General features: G+C 42.1%; 1 pseudogene; it reads left to right on the top strand.

The window, feature by feature from the left end:
- The first annotated feature begins 20114 nt into the window (after positions 1-20114).
- LOC121555511 lies at positions 20115-21329 on the top strand (annotated as a pseudogene).
- The last annotated feature ends 426 nt before the right edge of the window (positions 21330-21755 follow it).

The following is a 21755-nucleotide window of genomic DNA, read 5'->3' as shown; positions in this document are numbered from 1 at the left end:
ATGCCACAGGATATCTAAACATCGTTACCAATCAGGTGCATCCCTTCATGGCAGCAGTTATCCATCTGCAAACATATTTCTTTCAGCAGGATTATACCCCATGCAACAAGCCTTGTCCAGGAATGGTTCCAAGAACATGACACTGTAGTGACCAAAAGAACATGATAGTACCATGGTATTTATTTCATGGTACTACCATGTCAGGAACACACCATGGTAGTTGCACCAGTACCATGGTATTTTCCTGACATGATAGTACCATGGTATTCTTTAGAAACATAGAGAGAAGATACGGCCAGATCTGTCATAACAGCCCGGAAGTAAAGCCAGATTGAATTTACAATATAGGGGGGTTGGCAACTAGGTTTGGCCTCCAGTCAATGTGTTGCTGAGCTTGTAGCTAGTCTGCGGGCCAGAACATAATTAGGCTATTAACAAATAGCCTATAGCTGCCCAATTCATAGTCCTACACAGTGTAGCTACACTACACATTTAACACGTGGTTAGTGGGCTAATCAATTCAATGACCATAACATAATGATGTCCATCTGATTACAGTGGTAAAATCACCAATGTCTATATTAATAGTCCAACTGTTCTATTCAAATATATTTATCATATTTCTCCAGTATCAAACCAGTGTGTCTTGTTTGCAACGAAACTGTCACTGTTTGGGAAGAGTTCAATCTGAGATGTTATTATGCATCTAAGCATGGTACTTTCAGAAGTAGATTCAGAAGTCTGATGCAGAAAGGAAGGTAGGCCTAAGGAGTGAACACCCTGTGTGTTTTACAGTGGCCATTTTATTATGTACATATTGTATTATTATTGAAACTTTATTTAACTAGGTGGTTCCTATCAGTAGACTCAGTAGAAACCATATTTAATAAGAGCGTCTGCTAAATGACTCAAATGTAAAAATGTGTACTTGTTTGTTTTTGCCCTCACATACCTTATTCCATTCAAAGGCTGGAGTTGCTTAGTTGAGTCCACTGTGTGAGTGTTAAGGCAAAAACAAAAAAGCGCACCCCTTTGTTTCCCATGGATCAGGATTGGGAAACACTGTAGTACATTGGAACAAGTGTGATGATGCAAATTGTATGCAATTATCCTTTTCCTCATTTGCATCATCACACTTGTTTCTCTGTACTGAAATCTTGAAAACGTAATTGCTAACATGCAACATTTGTGCCGTTGTATTAACAGTGGACTAATGAACAAAATACAACATTATATCGTTTTTTTTTTAAACATCCCTTTCATAGCACCTACCACTACATTAAAGGAGTAGTTCACTATTTTACAACTTGAAGTCCTATATGTAAGGTTTGTATACAGGAGACGTCGGCGTGTACTCAAGATTCAAAGGTATGTACTCAGGAGAAGAATCTCTGATTTTAGCAGCGCCATTTTTACGCCTTCGCGGCATTGAACTGTGGTTCTTCAATGTTTTCCTGCCCCTGTCGAATGGATACAACATTTGTGGATCTTCAGAAAATGTCTCCTGTATCTGCCGTTTCCATCATGTTGCAGTGATTTCTTTGCTAAATGTTTTTTTTTGTCAAATAAACCTAGGCCAATGGAAACCTGTCTACTGATGCCATCTCTAGATCCTGCAATGCAAACTAGGCTCCACTGTCACAATCAGGACTAGGTGACTATAGGTTTAGAATCAGTGTGGAAGGAGAGAGGCAGGCTGGGTTTGTAATCTGTCAACTCTGGATAGGATCCCAGTCCTAAATAGAAGTCTGAGATCAACTTCCTGGTCCCCTGTGAATGCCACACCCCCTCCCATTGTACCGTATGTATGAACACATTTTGAACAATGGCTGCCGAATATGCTGTGGTCCTTACTAACACAATAGGAAAGGTTGTGGTTTATGTAGGCCAGTCCTTCTCAAATAGTGGGGCGCGCCCCCCTGGGGAGGCTCGGAGCGATGCCGGGGGGCGCGTGTGACCCCGGGGAACATGCTTTTTTTTTTGCCGCAGGGAGTAGTTTTTTTTTGCACCGAACAAAAGCACAGAGTAGGAGATATGAAGTGCAGATAACAAACCCTTAAGAGACGCCATGGAAACATATCTAACAGGGATGAAAAGAAAGGCGGAGAGAGACGGAGATAATGAGAAAACGTAAGTCTCCCGAAAGCTAAGACGAGGAAATATGATGAAGCGTATGTATAGCGCTTGGCTTCACTGTGACTACGGTGGGAGACGAGGAAAGACCGGTATGTTTACTGTGTCTAAAAATGTTGGCAGCGGACAGCATGAAGCCAAATAAATTAAGGCGTCACTTAAAGACATTACACCCCAATCAATTTAAATTGTATTTAATGTTAATAAGGATACAATGTTATGCAGAGGTGTACTTAGAACAATTTCATAGACAAATTATACTATTTCCAGTTGCGGCGGAGAGTTGGGGGGCGCGAAATGTTTACTTCTTCCTAGGGGGGCGCAACAGAAAATAATTGAGAAGCACTGGGTTAGGGTATCTGTAAAGCACTCTGTGACAACTGCTGATGTAAAAAGGGCTTTATAAAATCAATGTGATTGATGTAAATCACACCAACTGACTGGTTCGTCTGATGTTGTTCACACAGGAGACCATGTTGAGACATTCTCTACATCCAGAGAGCAACAGCAGGAAGATCACAGAGCTAAGAGGTCTCACCACTGCCCACATTGGGAGGAGATTTTCCCAATTCTATCAAAGCTAAAAAATACACCTAAAAATCCACAAAGGAGATAATCTATTTCCCTGCTCTGATTGTGGGAAGAGCTGTAAAATATCAAGGGATCTGGTACTCCTGCTCTGACTGTTGGAAGAGTTTCTCTCAACATGGCCACATAAATGTGAGAATCCTCATCAGTTGTCTGACTAGCTAAGATTAAAATCATTTCATCACTTAATTCTCAAGAAATCGTAGAACACTCTATTGTAATCCTATTGTTTCTCACTGTGAGATAACTGTGCAGAGGAAACATTTACATTTTAGTCATTTAGCAGACGCTCTTATCCAGAGCGACTTACATATATATATATATATTTTTTTATACTGGCCCCCTGTGGGAATTGAACCCACAACCCTGGCGTTGCAAACGCCATGCTCTATCAACTGAGCTACATCCCTGCCGGCCATTCCCTCCCCTACCCTGGACGACGCTGGGCCAATTGTGCGCCGCCCATGAGTCTCCCGGTCGCGGCCGGCTGCGACAGAGCCTGGATTCGAACCAGGATCTCTAGTGACACAGTTAGCACTGCGATGCAGTGCCTTAGACCACTGCGCCACTCAGGAGACACAAAAAAAAAGGAAAGGGAACATTATAGAACGTTAGCCTGTCTTTACTTTAATGATCTGTGTTCACCTGGTCAGTTTTGGTGTGTTTTGTTAGCTTCTATTGTAAAGATATTGAGGTTACCTTGGATTTGCCCTTAGGGTTGAATATCCTCTGTGAGGCTGGTTGACTGGGTGGTTTTGCTTCCCTCTGCAGTGTTCTGTGGGAATGAGCTAGTAGACACAACATGTATCAGATAGAGATGGTGTGATGATCAGTTTTCACCATTAGTTTGGGTGGATACTTTTTGTTTATTAAATTGTATTTTAAAACTAGATGAGTTATTTTAGTCATTAATAGTCATTAAGGCTTAATTCAAGCCTGTTTAATTTATCTGCCAATGCCAAAGAAATTTGAGTTTAGTTTGTTTTGGCAATGTACTATTTTTATTAGGGTGGAGTAAGTTAGTATCACTATTAAGTATGGATTTATTTTTTTATTTAATTTATTTTGTGGTTTCAAACCGTCCAGTTGGTGGCGGCAATGCAACTTTTGGATGTAGTCTGCCATAAAACCCACAGAAGAAGAAGAAGAAGAAGATGTCGCTGTTGCATTGTGGTAGTTGGGGAACAGGAACTTCCGGGGATGCGCGCAACATTCTTCATAACAAAGAAAACGACAGGACTGTGCTTTTCGTTTCTCTTTATTACTACAGGTATGTAATAGCACTTTTAAACGGTCTAATATCGAAATAACGTCATAACATGTTAGATAACAAATCAGTCAAGGTATTATCACATTAAGGGAAAGGTTTTGTGTCATGTTTGTGTCAATCTGAGTGATTGAAGAACGTGATAAAATATATTTTACAAGCACACGGCGCGGCGTACATTACACGTTTTCATTTGTGAGGCTTTCCAGGTTCGTATATAGGTCAGTGCGTTTCGCCTGGGCATGTTCAGTACGAAAACGTTTTGGAAAGTTGCAGATAGAAATACCCTGAATAGAACTGACATGATTCCTTAGAATCAGAGGCATGTTTGTTCTACATAATACGTTTCTATCTGATCGTGGCCAACGTCTCCGTCCTCCTGCTGGACGCAGCCCTGGTACCTGCTTGTCCCTACGTATGTGAAGCTAGTCATAATTACGATTAACCACAATAGTGGAATTTGCGGTTCGCCCTCGAAATAAAAGGCCCTCGTTGAAAGTGATGCAAACTGATACAAAATATTGGAATCATGTCAAACCTTGTTACTTAATTTAAAATAAATGAATTACAAGCCCAGTTTGCACTGCAGGATCCTAGGTGGCAATGGTCCAGATGGATATTGTCATTTATTGGTGTAGTAACCAACCCCCAACTTGTGACCCCAAACTGTTCACAACCCTCTTGCTGGCGGTGAGAACATTTAGCAGTTTTAAAGCTAATATCCCGCAATTCTACACATTTTACGACAGGGCTGAGATGTTTTGTTGTTGCTGTTTTTAAGCAATTCTACATGTTTCCATCTTTATATGATACCAGGGGTTGAAGCCCAACCAAAACAGTATTATTATATACTTTTTTTGTGACCCGTGGTCCATATCGACCCCGTTCTTGGTCCTTACCGCGTTACGCCAGTTTAGTATGCTGTTTCTTTTGTTTGAATTGGACATTCATATTGCACTGTACAGCCCTACCTATGTATTGTTCAGCCTACTCAGTGACACCCACAAAACACAACTATGTAGACTTTACACAAATATTAGCGTCTTCACCAGTGGCGGCTGGTGAAAAATATTCTCGGTGGGGCTGTGCCATACTTTTTTTTTCCTGTAACCATCGCGATATATTTTAACACAAACTGCAGGACAGCAGTGCTCAGTGAAACATTCAGTAATTATTTAATGCCAATATTAAAAAGTTGAGGCATTCTTACACAAAAACATATTACACAAACCCAAGCCTTTCATTTGCATTTAAAGTGAACTTTTTACCATTGGTAGTAAACAGGCAACGCAACAGGCATGCTGTCAGAACAGAGTGGAAAGTGGACAATAACATGAAATTATTATAAAGTTTATAGGAAATCTTACACTGTATAAAAGGATGTATAATATAGAAATGGATATCAAGTGGATGAACTCAAACCTTTGACTGGAAGAATAGCATACAGTATTTTATGATCCTACTAAATGTGACTAATTGTTAATGTGCTCCAGAACTGCAACAATTAATTAATACAAAACAACATATATACAGTAATATTAGCAAAGACACTATTAAGACTTTCTAGAGTACCATATATAACTGGATTTTTTATGCTAAGGTCAACTATATACAAAGAAACATGCGGCCAGAGCTGCTCTGTGTGTGTGTGTCTGTCATCTTATTTGTACAGGAATTTTGCCCGTCTGTCCTTCTGAGTGGCAAACCTCTCAATGACCCTTTGATTAAAGTCAGGAATGTCCCTGACAAGTTTCTTCTCCATGGAGAGCATGGCCAGAGCGTTCAGGCGATCCTGTGTCATGCTGTTTCTCAGGAAGGTCTTGATCCTTTTCAGTGTAGAGAAGCACCTTTCTGACTCAGCAGTTGTCATGGGTGTGGTGATGAGGATCTTGAGGAGGCTGGCAGTCTCTGTGAAAGTGCTCTGAAGGTTGTTCTCCATGAAGAACTGGTACAGGGGCACTGCACCACTACAAGCCTTGAACTCACTGTTCTCATAGATGAGGGACAGTTCGGTTTTGAGCTTGGCCTTGTTCAACATGGGGTACGCCTCCACGGTTGTTTCAAGCGCTGTATCGGGAACTTCACACTGTGTTGTGGGAACAACTCTCCGTGCAATAGTGTTGCGCTGATGAGGTGCTGGGTGAAGGAGAACCTCTCTTTGGCATGACTCAGGATGGTATCACATACCTGTAAAAGATACATCATCAGCTTTAATTTGCAATTAAGCTATTTTGATGCAAGTGATCCTGACTGACACATGCCTATGTCCAACTCAAGTATATGATTACCAAGGTGCTGATTGTTCAGGGTTTTGGCTACATACTACCAGGCCTGAAAAAAGTTCTATGGGGAAACACTGACAATTACATCACAACTTACCTCTATAGCCAACCTCTGTTGTTCTCCTGGTCCCAGCATCCTCCGTCGCTTGATGGGCTGTTGCTGCTCGTCAGATGCGCTGTCCCCACACAAAGAGGGAATTGAGGCCCTGGGTCCAAAAATAAAGTTTAATTTGATAACTTGCAATCAGACTTCTTAGCTCACTGTAATTCCCCCTCAACACACAACCAGTGACTTTTATATATATATATATATATATATATATATATATAGACAGACAGACAGACAGACAGACAGATAGTGTGTATATACACACAAACTATGTCTAGTAACTGCTTTTAACCTGTGATGTACATAATTAACTGATGTTATTACGTTTTAAAGCCTTTTTCTATTACATTTGTGAGAGGGATGCAACATAATTTTGTTCTGCTGTGCACTTAGCAATAAAGTTAATCTTCAATAACAACTAGGCCTCTTCTAGAAATTGACCTGGTGGACACCTGAATAATTATTACAAACTGTGTAGTACTTTCCTGCATTATTATCAACGTCTGATTGTGTCTTTTTGGACAAACACTTGTTCTCGTGGTCGAGTAACAACAACTGCGCTCCTTGAGTGACGGGGTGGTACTTGGTGAGAGAGGGAGAGAGACGACCCAAATTGCGGAGTAAACTAGAAAAAACGGACGTTACACATGGCGGAGTGGCATTACCACATTTAACAAACCAAACATTGAAATACCGTTATAGAAGGTAAAGTAAAAACCCAAACTGGTCTGTGCATCAATACCGGTATATAGTAATATATAGGCAACATACCGTAAATCTGTATCAATTATGTATCAGTTTTACATGTGACCCATATCAAATTTGCGCATTCACACTGAAGGAGCACACAAATGCAATGCTCATTTGGCGTGATTGTCGTGGTAACACAGGTGAAAAAAAATCCTGAATGGTATCCTAATGGCAGCCATTTTGGTTAGGGAGAAATACAAACAACTCTACTGCCATACATTCCAATTAGACTGAAGGCATACAGTTGTGTCCAAATATATTGGCACCCTTGGGCTTTTCTTAAATAATTCCCTATTTCTTCTAAAATCAGTTGAAATTTGAGAGGAAAAAATGGGTCTCCACACCTTTAATTATATTTCTGTAAACTTAAGTTTACAATTGTAATTTAGAAAATATAGACAAATGTCATGGACTAAATTATTGGCACCCTGGAGCTAGTACTTGGTTGCACAGCTTTTGGCCAAGATAGCTGCCAACATATGCTTATTGTAGACATCAATAAGCTTGCTGCACCTTTTCTGCTGGCAATTTGGCCCATTCTTCAGCAGCAAACTGCTGTAATTCTTCAATGTTTGAGGGTTGCACTCCACCAACTTCTTTTTTCAGATCTTGCCAAAACTAATGTGGTCCCGTGTAGCTCAGTTGGTAGAGCATGGCGCTTGCAACGCCAGGGTTGTGGGTTCGTTTCCCACGGGGGCCAGTATGAAAAAAATGTATGCACTCTTAACTGTAAGTCGCTCTGGATAAGAGCGTCTGCTAAATGACTAAAATGTAATGTAAATGTCTTCTCTTTCCTTTTAAAATACTAAAACAAATATAATTGTGACGGCTCTATGATAATCACTCACTTTGATGACCAGACACATTTAGGCTTTTAAACTGTTGTAAGTGAACTATTCATCTTTCTAACAGCATCTTTATCAGCCAATAGTAAATATAGTTATTTACCTGATTGTTAGCATGCTTTCTGTGAACCTCTGGACAATTGCTTTAATGAAGACAGGGTCGATGTTCCTCTTCTGCAGCTGGCTGAAAAGCATGTCCACATTTGGCATGATCTTGTGGAACAGTGCCAGGAAAAAACAGAAAGCCTCGTCTTCGAGCATCCTCACAAAGCCCCCCGCCTCTCTGACAGTCGGGGCATCAAAGTTCCCAGAGTCTCTGATGGTCTGGAAACACGTTAGGAGGTCATCCCTGTACTCGTACACAGTGTTTACAGCGCGACTGTGGAAGTTCCACCGTGTTGTAGAGGCTCTGGGGAGTCTATGCGCAATCACTTCGTCAAGCACGGTGGTTCGCTTGGGAGACCTGGAGAAGAAAGCAGAAAATCCTGCAAGGTCGGAAAAAGAAAGTGCCGATCCTGGGGATGCGTGAAGTAGCCTGCTGCATGATGAGGTTCAGCTGATGTGCATAGCAGTGGACGTAGTGCGCATTTTCGTACACATCCACTATTTTACGCTGCACTCCGCCGGTGGCTCCCCTCATCACACTTGCTCCGTCGTAAGCCTGGGCAATAAGTTTGGCCTTTTGTCCATGTGAGAGTATGGTGCTGAGCCTCTCCAGCAGCGCTGTAGCGATGGTGTCGGCGGTTGCGTTCTCGATCAAAATGAACTCGAAAAAACGCTCTTGGACGTTACTTTTAGCATCGATGTAGCGTATCACAAGCACCAACTGGCAGTGGGTGGAAACGTCAGTCGTCTCGTCAGCTTGAATGGCGATAAAATCAGCACTCTTTACTTCCTCCAGGATGTAATCCTTAAGCACTGACAACATACAGTCCAACAGCTCGTTCTGTATCGTCTTTGACGTGCCCTTAAAAACGGTAGCTGTCTTCAGGTGCTCCTCCAGCACACTGTCGAGGGAGGCAACAAAATCCACTAAGCCCCGGAAAATGCCGGGGTTGTCCGAGGAGTCAGTCTCCTCGTGCCCACGCAAGGCCAACTCAAAAGCCCCACAGAACTTCACACAATCGATAATTTTGGATAGAATGTGCCTGTTTTTATCCACCTCCTCATTGTGTTTCCTCACCGCAATCCTGTGGCCGTCATCCAGCTGCGTAGCAATGTTCACCCTTCCTAATACAGCTAGCTTTACAGAGTTGTCCATGTGTGCCCTGGTGTTCTCATGTTTCTTTACCTTCTCTGACAGGTGCTTCATATCCCTCACTCCGGTACCTGTCCATGCTGAATCTGACCCCGTCGTTTTAAAAAGCAAGCACGGAAAGCAAAATAAAGCATTAGCATCAGTGCACCCAGCTAGCCAAGCCTTCCTGGTGTACCAGCTACGGGAGAAGCCGCGCATATACTGCTTCCCTTTCTCGCTAGCCTGCTGTCTGATTGAGAGGTCAGGTTGATCTGGGCCCAGCTCTTTCACCCGAACTTTCTCTGACAAAGTTCTCCTCTCAAACGGATCTTGGAGGAGAGATTTCACCGAGTTAGGGTTGGGTCTTGGAGGAGTAATGCTTGCGTTCGCCATTGTCGTCTAGTAAAAATGGCGCCACTGGAGCCCGGTCCTTATTTTATCAGGGGCGAGCTTGGGGCGATAAAATAATCGCCCTCCTTGGATTCGAATTAAAATCGCTGATTAGCTACATTTTATGTCATACATTCATATCTTAAATTAGCAATTGGCTTAACTGCTACGTAGACCCGCCTCCTCTGGGCACTTTCTGTATCGCCCAGAGCTGACGAGGCGTTTGACAGGCAGAGGAAAGGTTGCGAATATGATTTTCTATCATATCTTACACATATTACTGTGTGCATTCCATATTTCAAACACACAAATATTGACATACTGATGTTTTTATTATTATTATTATTATTTTTATTTTTTTATTTTTAAAAAGAAATAATTTTATTTAAGGGGGCGGCGCCCTAGCGCCCTCTATCGGCCAGCCGCCACTGGTCTTCACTCTATTGCAGGACTCTGAAACCACTGTTGTCCGGGAGTTTAACCCTGTCAGCTAAATTGTCATGATAATCAATGGTTTCAAGTTTGTCTCTGTACATTTTTGACGAGATGATCATAGCAAAAAATTAAATACTTCTGCATTTCCCGCTGTGCAAATGCATTGTTTCTCATTGCAAATAGGCTCAGGATAACTCCTTTTAAAGTTGCTGATAGGCCTTTTCAGAGCGTAAATAGCCAAAATGATTAGTCACAGGGCTCCTGAGTGGCGCAGCGGTCTAAGGCACTGCATCTGGCACTACAGAGCCTGGTTTGATTCCAGGCTGTATCATTATCCGGCTGTGATTGGAGTCCCAATCAATTGGCCCAGCTTCGTCCGGGGTAGGCCGTCATTGTAAATAAGAATTTGTTCTTAACTGACTTGGCCCAACCATTGGGTCAAACATTAGACCAGACCAAATCTGAACCAATCACTCAGACATTAGCCAGGTTTCCATTGACCCAGCTGCATTCGACAAAAGCAATGTTGCTAAAATAATCTTTGCGACGTGTAATGGAGACGGCAGATATAGGAGAAATGTTCTAAAGCTCGAAAACATTTTTAATCGTTGGACGGGTGGATTTTTCTTTTGTCAAAGTTTCTTTATTCTGAGAAGTGAGGATTGAAACAGTGCTTTTTAAATAAATGATTGCCAAATAATTTTGACGGTACAGGGTGAGTCATTACGTCCAGCTGTTTTTATCGACACAGGATAGTTACATGGAAACACACCCTGGATGGCAATTGTCGTATCTATTTTCTATGCAAACTTTTTCTTAATGTCGAGAAACAAAGCACTGGACAAGTTATTGGAAACATAGCTACTGTTTCACAAGATTGGAAAGTACAGTACAGCAGAGTACAGGAAAGAGAAGTTTAGTTCAGTACAGTACAACAGTACAGAGTATAGGACAGTATAACGTACTGTATTGGATTCTACTCTAATGTACTCTGTTATGGCAGGGCTATATGGACTACAAATCATACAGCTGTATCTTGAGTTTTTTTAAACTTATGGGCGATTCAGGATATATCTCGATTTTGTTTTTCTCTAAGTAAGCTTGTACAATTAAAGGTCAAATACACTGCATTTCAAACAGTCAGCTATAATCTAATGAATTCAGGGCTTGTGAAGTTATACCTAGGCTAAATATAAGCCATCCACAACCAATAAGACCCACTAATTATTGTATTATTTTATACAAATAGTTTAACCTGCTTTTTTTTGTTGGCAATAATCACTGATCTGGCTTTCAAGTTGGTCTATGAAAATGCAATTTTTTGTTACAAATTTACTAATTTATTGTAGCAGGCATTAGGCTATAGACAATGAACACAGGTCTCATCAACAATCTCTCAAGCTCACGTGCTAGTGATTAACCAGCTATTTCAAGATTAGCCAACTTGGATCTGTTTGCTAACAAGGTTGAACAGTTGAGTTGTTATGAACACACCATTTTGTCTGTCTCCAACTGTTTGAAAAGCATGTTAGCCTGTCCACTTTGTTCAGATGTTGAAATCAAGTGGCCTACCTTATTTCTCAGAATGAGAACGAGTTGCCAATTCCTTACAGTGCATTCGGAAGTATTCAGACCCCTCCCCTTTTTCCATATATTCAGACACGTTCAGTTGTTTCTATCTTTATAATTGTTATTATGGTGTGAACGGGAAATACAATTGGTTTTTGTTTTTTTACAGTGAAGATAAGGTTATTAAGGAAAATAGCTCTAAATAGTTTTTGAGTCATTTGTTCATTTCTGCAGTTGCTTTGTGTAATATTTGTGCACTTGTCTAATGTGAATGAATGTTGTTTTGTCATTGATTAGCTACCTGATCTGTTGAAATTAGGTAATTGAACAAGAAGAAATATAATATATTTTTTGAGGATAAAGAAAGTTCCAGACCTGTCAAGACTGTTGTCTGTTTCTCTTTATTACTACAGGCCGACTAGGATTAAGTCTGAGGCCTGTAACATCAACAGTGAGGACAAACCCAGCCTGCCTCTCTCCTTCCACACTGAGTCCAAACCTACAGTCACTGGGTCCTGATTGACAGTCGAGTCCAGTTTGCACCGCAGGTACCAGAGATGGCATCAGTGAAGCTGGAAGACTGCAGTCAAACACTGGAGCTGAATGTCAACATTAAAGATGAAGAAGAGGAAGAGAAGATTGGGAAATCTGTTTCTCATGGTAAGAGCAGGTTCATTCCAACTTCCCACTGTGCATGAAATGTTGCAGTAGAACTGTTTCATGATGAACTGTTTCAATGAGAAGGTAGATGTTATTTCATGCTACTGAGACTTGCATGGATGACGCCAGTATAGTCTGTTTTGGAATGGGTGGCCAGTAATAAACTGACCCTGAACATCTAAAACTAAGAGCATTGTATTTGGTACAAATCATTTGCTAAGTTCTAGACCTCAGCTGAATCTGGTAATGAATGGTGTGGTTGTTGAACAAGTTGAGGAGACTAAATTACTTGGCATTACCTTTGATTGTAAACTGTCATGGTCAAAACATATACAGTGGGGAAACAAAGTATTTAGTCAGCTACCAATTGTGCAAGTTCTCCCACTTAAAAAGATGAGAGAGGCCTGTAATTTTCATCATAGGTACACGTCAACTATGACAGACAAATTGAGAATTTTTTTTCCAGAAAATCACATTGTAGGATTTTTAATGAATTTATTTGCAAATTATGGTGGAAAATAAGTATTTGGTCACCTACAAACAATAAAGATTTCTGGCTCTCACAGACCTGTAACTTCTTCTTTAAGAGGCTCCTCTGTCCTCCACTCGTTACCTGTATTAATGGCACCTGTTTGAACTTGTTATCAGCATAAAAGACACCTGTCCACAACCTCAAACAGTCACACTCCAAACTCCACTATGGCCAAGACCAAAGAGCTGTCAATGGACACCAGAAACAAAATTGTAGACCTGCACCAGGCTGGCAAGACTGAATCTGCAATAGGTAAGCAGCTTGGTTTGAAGAAATCAACTGTGGGAGCAATTATTAAGAAATGGAAGACATACAAGACCACTGATAATCTCCCTCGATCTGGGACTCCACGCAAGATCTCACCCCGTGGGGTCAAAATGATCACAAGAACGGTGAGCAAAAATCCCAGAACCACACGGGGGGACCTAGTGAATGACCTCCAGAGAGCTGGGACCAAAGTAATAAAGCCTACCATCAGTAACATACTACGCCGCCAGGGACTCAAATCCTGCAGTGCCAGACATGGCCCCCTGCTTAAGCTAGTACATGTCCAGGCCCGTCTGAAGTTTGCTAGTGCATTTGGATGATCCAGAAGAGGATTGGGAGAATGTCAGATGAAACCAAAATATAACATTTTGGTAAAAACTTAACTCGTCGTGTTTGGAGGACAAACAATGCTGAGTTGCATCCAAAGAACACCATACCTACTGTGAAGCATGAGGGAGGAAACATCATGCTTTGGGGCTGTTTTTCTGCAAAGGGACCAGGACGACTGATCCGTGTAAAGGAAAGAATGAATGGGGCCATGTATCGTGAGATTTTGAGTGAAAACCTCCTTCCATCAGCAAGGGCATTGAAGATGAAACGTGGCTGGGTCTTTCAGCATGACAATGATCCCAAACACACCGCCCGGGCAACAAAGGAGTGGCTTCGTAAGAAGCATTTCAAGGTCCTGGAGTGGCCTAGCCAGTCTCCAGATCTCTACCCCATAGAAAATCTTTGGAGGGAGTTGAAAGTCCGTGTTGCCCAGCGACAGCCCCAAAACATCACTGCTCTAGAGGAGATCTGCATGGAGGAATGGGCCAAAATACCAGCAACAGTGTGTGAAAAACTTGTGAAGACTTACAGAAAACGTTTGACCTGTGTCATTGCCAACAAAGGGTATATAACAAAGTATTGAGAAACTTTTGTTATTGACCAAATACTTATTTTCCACCATAATTTGCAAATAAATTCATAAAAAATCCTACAATGTGATTTTCTGGATTTTTTTCTCATCATTTTGTCTGTCATAGTTGACGTGTACCTATGATGAAAATTACAGGCCTCTCTCATATATTTAAGTGGGAGAACTTGCACAATTGGTGGCTGACTAAATACTTTTTTCCCCCATTGTATATATATGTATGTGAAAAAAATGGGGGATTGGAAGTGATACAGACAATTAGATTGATGGAAGTTACAATCTATCTGCAATATTAAAGCTGATCTACCCCTCCATAAAAATAAATACATAAAAATACCTATTTAAGCTGCAGCTGGCCCAGAACAGAGCGGCACGTCTTGCCCTTCATTGTCATCAGATGGCCAATGCATGCCAAATTGTTTTCATAATCAACTTACACACAGCTCTGACACACACACTTACCCCACCAGACATGCCACCAGGGGTCTTTTCACAGTCCCCAAATCCAGAACAAATTCAAGAATGTGTACAGTATTATATAGAGCTGCTATTACATGGAACTCCGTTCCATCTCATATTGCTCAAATAAACAGCAAATCTGCTTTCAAAAACAGATAAAGCAACACCTCATATACTATACTGGATACCAGGATATTTGGAGAAAGACACTGGATGGGTTTTCAGTACAGTTGAAACTATTTATTTTGAAGTTTTTATTTATTCATTTGAATATTTGTAGCTACTTTTTAAGTAAATACCTGCAGTCAACTTGTGCAATACGTTATGAGATAAAGAACATTACGTCCCATTATTATGTAGCTTACGGTAGTCCCCAGTCAACGAGAAGAGACCGGAGCCTTGTGAGTCACTCTCTGTCCTGCAGCATGCGCCAGGGGATCTAATTACAGTATGGAATTCACAACTAAATGTTTGCCAGCTAGATATCTTATAACTATTAAGGTAACAGTCTACATTGTGCGAAATGCTCTGCAGTTGACCATTTGGTTTGCTAATTTAGTAGTTAGTTAGCTATCTAGCTAAGTGGATAGCTTCTTCCGAAATCAAGCATTCGCTTGGTAACAGCAGAGAAATCCCCTCCTGGATCAAGAGCCTTGCTAACAGCAGAGAATCCCCTCCTGGATCAAGAGCCTTGCTAACAGCAGAGAATCCCCTCCTGGATCAAGAGCCTTGCTAACAGCAGAGAATCCCCTCCTGGATCAAGAGCCTTGCTAACAGCAGAGAATCCCCTCCTGGATCAAGAGCCTTGCTAACAGCAGAGAAATCCCCTCCTGGATCAAGAGCCTTGCTAACAGCAGAGAATCCCCTCCTGGATCAAGAGCCTTGCTGGATAATATTAGGTTTGTGCGTGCAGCAAACTGTGAGAAGCGTTTGAGTTACTTGTATAGTTGAGGTCAGCAACTGTACAAAATGTTAGCAATGCACTCGTTAGCATTTAGTTAGCGTTCTCTATGATGTTTCCTTAGTACTCGTTAGCATTTAGTTAGCATTCTCTATGATGTTTCCTTAGTACTCGTTAGCATTTTGTTAGTATTCTGCTTAGTGATGTTTTTTGGGCTTTGAATATTAGTACTATTTAAATAAAGACCTGTAGTCAACTTGTGCACTAGGTAATAGATAAAGCACATCGCGTTCATAATTTAGCCCGTTAGATAATTTCATAATGAACCTTTTTCATTATGAAGCATTCTGTTAGGTTCTGAACAAACTAAAACGGACATCTAGGAAAGCTCAAACTAAGTTTATTCACCCACAGGGTCAAACAGCTGCAAAGACAAAGCATGATTACACAAGCACATATATATTTATAACCTCCTACTAGACGGGGTCAATACATCTCTGATGCTAGTCAGGAACTTAATTGGTTCTTCTCACTGGTGTAGTCATAGCCCTGCCTGATGCTAGAACCTTCGTGGGCGTGAAAGTGTATGCGTGTGAGATAGGACTGTAGTAGGAGGGTCGTTGTGGTGGGCCCCTCTGGCCCCCCTCCCAGAGGTTTCTTCTCACTTCATCTGTTGACATGACCTCGAGCCGGATTCCTTGCTCCTCCCTAGTTCCGCAACTGGCCTGCCTTATCAGGAACTGAAACTAGACTGTTGTCCTTTGCCTCCTTCCTTAAGAACAGAATATTTCTGCACTTCCCCTTGACAGGTTTTTAGACATTTTAGCTAAATAATAAAAAATGGAAATATCACATTTACATAAGTATTCAGACCTTTGACAGCGATTACATCATTGAATCTTCTTGGGTATGATGCTACAACCTTGGCACATCTGTATTTGGAGAGTTTCTCCCATTCTTCTCTGCAGATCCTCTCAAGCTCTGTCAGGTTGGATGGGGAGTGCTGCTGCACAGCTATTTTCAGGTTTCTCCAGAGATGTTCGATTGGGTTCAAGTCCGGGCTCTGGCTGGGCCGCTCAAGGACATTCAGAGACTTGTACCGAAGACACTCCTGCTTTGTCTTGTCTGTGTGCTTAGGGTCGTTGTCCTGTTGGAAGGTGAATCTTTGCCCCAGTCTGAGGTCCTGAGCGCTCAGGAGCAGGTTTTTTTATCAAGGATCTCTCTCTGTACTATGCTCAGTTCATCTTTGCCTCGATCCTGACTAGTCTCTCAGTCCCTGACGCTGAAAAACATCCCGACAGCATGATACTGCCACCACCATGCTTCACTGTTGGGATGGTGCCAGGTTTCCTCCAGACGTGGTGCTTGGCATTCAGGCCAAAGAGTTCAATCTTGGTTTCATCCAACCAGAGAATCTTGTTTCTCATGGTCTGAGAGTCTTTAGGTGCCTTTTGGCAAACTCCAAGCGGGCAGTCATGTGCCTTTTACTGACAATTGGCTTCCGTCTGGCCACTCTACCATAAAGGCCTGATTGCTGGAGTGCTGCAGAGATGTTTATCCTTCTGGAAGGTTCTCCCATCTCCAGAGGATCTCTAGAGCTCTGTCAGTGACCATCGTGGTCTTGGCCACCTCCCTGACCAAGGCCCTTCTCCCCCGATTGCTCAATTTACAGTCTTATAGCAAAGGGTCTGAATACTGTAAATAGGGTAGTTCTATTTAATTTTTAATATATTAGCAACATTTTCTAAAAACCTGTTTTTGCGATGTCATTATGTGGTATTTTGTTTAGATTGCTGAGGATTATATATATAAAAAAAAAACGTAACGAAACGGCTGCAACGTAACGAAATGTGTAAAAAGTCAAGGGGGTCTGAATACTTTCCGAATGCACTTGTTAGCAGTTGATGTTATTCTTCAATAACACAGACCCCAAAGCAAATCAGGGGGAGAAAAATATATTTATTCAAAGAGACCCAATCATTGTTATGCTTGAAAGTAGATTGTAGATGTTTATTCTTCCCTGTCCTCAGTGTTTTCCCACTGAACAAAGAGACAGGATGTAGTTTATACCCAAGCCTTGCCTATGGTTGACCAATTAGAATTCCTTGCAATAACATTGGTCCAATGGCCAAATACCAAGTATCCCATTTCAGGCTCAATGTATAGACCATTTGGACCAATGCGAACTTGCCACATGTAGCTATGAGTCCCGGACTGGAACCCCTACATAGATACTAAACAGATGTTGAACTGAAAAACAACTGTTTCCATTGATCGTTAATTCCCTGTGTTGTATATTTATCTTGGAATACTCTTGCACACTGTATATAGGCAACTGTATCAATCATTAATTTGTTCATGTCATCACACACCATGCAAGTCATTGAAATGCAATCAATCATTTTTGGTTTTAAAATAACAAAGCAACTCTTGATTCATTAGCGTAAACAATAAATAAACCGTTCCATTTAGGAAATTGTATTCACGAATCAATGTAACTGTTTTTAGTCTTTGCTGTAATAAAGACTTAACAATAAAACGTTACAACAGACTCTCTTGTACGCTTATCATTTATTTAGTATTTAGTGCGCTTCAACCTGTCAGAAAAGCTCAGTGCATATGGTGGATTTGATTACCTGAATGAGAGCACCAGCTGTTCCGGATGACTATGTGATCACGCTCTCCGTAGCCGATGTGAGTAAGACTTTTAAGCAGGTCAACATTCACAAGGCCGCAGGGCCAGACGGATTACCAGGACGTGTACTCCGAGCATGTGCTGACCAACTGGCAAGTGTCTTCACTGACATTTTCAACATGTCCCTGACTGAGTCTGTAATACCAACATGTTTCAAGCAGACCACCATAGTCCCCGTGCCCAAGAACTCTAAGATAACCTGCCTAAATGACTACCGACCCGTAGCACTGACGTCTGTAGCCATGAAGTGCTTTGAAAGACTGGTCATGGCTCACATCAACAGCATAATCCCAGAAACCCTAGACCCACTCCAATTTGCATACCGCCCCAACAGATCCACAGATGATGCAATCTCTATCGCACTCCACACTGCCCTTTCCCACCTGGACAAGAGGAACACCTACGTGAGAATGCTATTCATTGACTACAGCTCAGCATTCAACACCATAGTGCCCTCTAAGCTCATCACTAAGCTAAGGATCCTGGGACTAAACACCTCCCTCTGCAACTGGATCCTGGACTTCCTGACGGGCCGCCCCCAGGTGGTAAGGGTAGGTAACAACACATCTGCCACACTGATCCTCAACACGGGGGCCCCTCAGGGGTGCGTGCTCAGTCCCCTCCTGTACTCTCTGTTCACCCATGACTGCATGGCCAGGCACGACTCCAACACCATCATTAAGTTTGCCGACGACACAACAGTGGTAGGCCTGATCACCGACAACGATGAGACAGCCTATAGGGAGGAGGTCAGAGATCTGGCCGTGTGGTGCCAGGACAACAACCTCTCCCTCAACGTGACCAAGACAAAGGAGATGATTGTGGACTACAGGAAAAAAAAGAGGACTGAGCACGCCCCTATTCTCATCGACGGGGCTGTAGTGGAACAGGTTGAGAGCTTCAAGTTCCTTGGTGTCCACATCACCAACGAACTATCATGGTCCAAACACACCAAGACAGTCGTGAAGAGGGCACGACAAAGCCTATTCCCCCTCAGGAGACTAAAAAGATTTGGCATGGGTCCTCAGATCCTCAAAAAATTCTACAGCTGCACCATCGAGAGCATCCTGACTGGTTGCATCACCGCCTGGTATGGCAACTGCTTGGCCTCCGACCGCAAGGCACTACAGAAGGCCCTCAAAATTGTCAAAGACTCCAGCCACCCTAGTCATAGACTGTTCTCTCTGCTACCGCACGGCAAGCGGTACCGGAGTGCCAAGTCTAGGTCCAAAAGACTTCTCAACAGCTTCTACCCCCAAGCCATAAGACTCCTGAACAGCTAATCATGGCTACCCGGACTATTTGCACTGCCCCCCCACCCCATCCTTTTTACGCTGCTGCTACTCTGCTAAGTATGTATGCATAGTCACTTTAACTCTACCCACATGTACATACTACCTCAACTACCTCAACTAGCCGGTGCCCCCGCACATTGACTCTGCAACGGTACCCCCCTGTATATATAGCCTCCCTACTGTCACTTTATTTTTACTTCTGCTCTTTTTTTTCTCAACACTTTTTTTGTTGTTGTTTTATCCTTACTTTTTTTGTTTAAAATAAATGCACTGTTGGTTAAGGGCTGTAAGTAAGCATTTCACTGTAATGTCTGCACCTGTTGTATTCGGCGCATGTGACCAATAAAATTTGATTTGATTTGATTTGAATGTGCGTATATTCTTCAGCTTTTGTATTTGATTTGATTAAAACACACCATTCACCCTCTGAATGGCACACATACACAATCCATGTCTCAATTGTCTCAAGGCTTAAAAGCCCTTCATTAATCTGTCTCCTCCCCTTCATCGACACTGATCTGAAGTGGATTTAACAAGTGGCATCAATGAGAGATCATAGCTCTCACCTGGTCATTATATGTCCTGGAAAGAGTTCATAATGTTTTGTACACTCAGTGCATATCACACCAATTGACTTTTTTAAAATGCTTTTCACACAGGTGACGTTGAGACATTCTCTACATCCAGAGAGCAACAGCAGGAAGATCGCAGAGCTAAGAGGTCTCACCACTGCCCACATTGTGAGGAGATTTTCCCAATTCTATCAAAGCTAAAACTACACCTAAAAATACACACAGGAGAGAATCTGTATTCCTGCACTGACTGTGGGAAGAGCTTCACTACATCACAGGCTCTGACAGTTCATCAGAGAGTGCACACAGGAGAGAAGCCTTACTCCTGCTCTGACTGTGGGACGAGTTTCTCTCGACTAGGCAGCTTAAAAATTCATAAACGTATACATACCGGAGAGAAGCCTTACTTCTGCTCTGACTGTGGCCAGAGGTTCTCTGTACATGACAAGTTAAAATCACACCAACGGATACACACAGGAGAGAAGCCTTACTTCTGCTCTGACTGTGGGGCAAGTTTCTCACAACTGGGCACCTTAAAACAACATGAACGTATACATACAGGAGAAAAGCCTTACTCCTGCTCTGACTGTGTAAAATGCTTCACAACATCATCTAAGCTAACAGTTCATCAGAGAACACACACAGGAGTGAAGCCTTACTCCTGCTCTGACTGTGGGGCAAGTTTCTCTCAATTGGGCCACTTAAAACAACATGAACGTATACACACAGGAGAGAAGCCTTACTCCTGCTCTGACTGTGTGAAATGCTTCACATCATCAACTGATCTAAAAATTCATCAGAGAACACACACAGGAGAGAAGCCTTACTCCTGCTCTGAATGTGGGAAGAGTTTCTCTCGACTGGGCAACTTAAAAACACATGAACGTATACACACAGGAGAGAAGCCTTACTCCTGCTTTGCCTGTGGTAAGAGCTTCACAACAGCAGGGGCTCTTACAACTCATCAGAGAGTGCACACAGGAGAGAAGCCTTACTCCTGCTCTGACTGTGGAAAATGCTTCACAATATCAACTGAGCTAAAACTTCATCAGAGAACACACACAGGAGAGAAGCCTTACTCCTGCTCTGATTGTGGGAAGAGTTTCTCTCAACTAGGCCACTTAAAAAAACATGAACGTATACATACAGGAGAAAAGCCTTACTCCTGCTCTGACTGTGTAAAATGCTTCACAACATCAACTGAGCTAAAAGTTCATCAGAGAAAACACACAGGAGAGAAGCCTTACTCCTGCTCTGATTGTGTAAAATGCTTCACGACATCATCTCAGCTAACAGTTCATCAGAGAACACACACAGGAGAGAATCCTTACTTCTGTTCTTAATATGGCAAGAGTTTCTCCCAATTGGGCAACGTAAAAACACACCAACGGTTACACACTGGAGAGACTTATCACTGCACTGACTGTGAGATGAGATTCTACAGATTGGGCAATTTAAAAACACACCAACGTATACATAAGAAGTGGTAGTGGATTGGATCAAATGAAGAAAGCGTAGAACACTATTGTAATCCTATTTTTTCTCACTGTGAGAGAACTGTGCAGAGCATTGTAGAATGTTAGCATCTCTTTACTTTACTGATCAGTGTGCACCTTGTCAGTTTTGGTGTGTTTTGTTAGCTTCTACTGTAAAGATATTGAGATGACCTTGGATTTGCCCTTAGGGTTGAATATCCTCTGTGAGGCGTCTCACAATGGAGTCTGATGGTTGACTGGGTGGTACTGCTTCCCTCTGCAGTTTTCTGTGGGAATGATCTATTAGACACAACACACTGAGTGTACAAAACATTAAGGACACCTGCTCTTTCCATGACATAGACTGACCAGGTG

The sequence above is a fragment of the Coregonus clupeaformis genome, unplaced genomic scaffold (genome assembly GCF_020615455.1).
Source record: "Coregonus clupeaformis isolate EN_2021a unplaced genomic scaffold, ASM2061545v1 scaf0457, whole genome shotgun sequence".
In the NCBI taxonomy this organism is placed as follows: domain Eukaryota; kingdom Metazoa; phylum Chordata; class Actinopteri; order Salmoniformes; family Salmonidae; genus Coregonus; species Coregonus clupeaformis.
The sequence above is the reverse complement of the archived record's forward strand: the minus strand, read 5'-3'. Positions and strand labels throughout refer to the sequence as shown.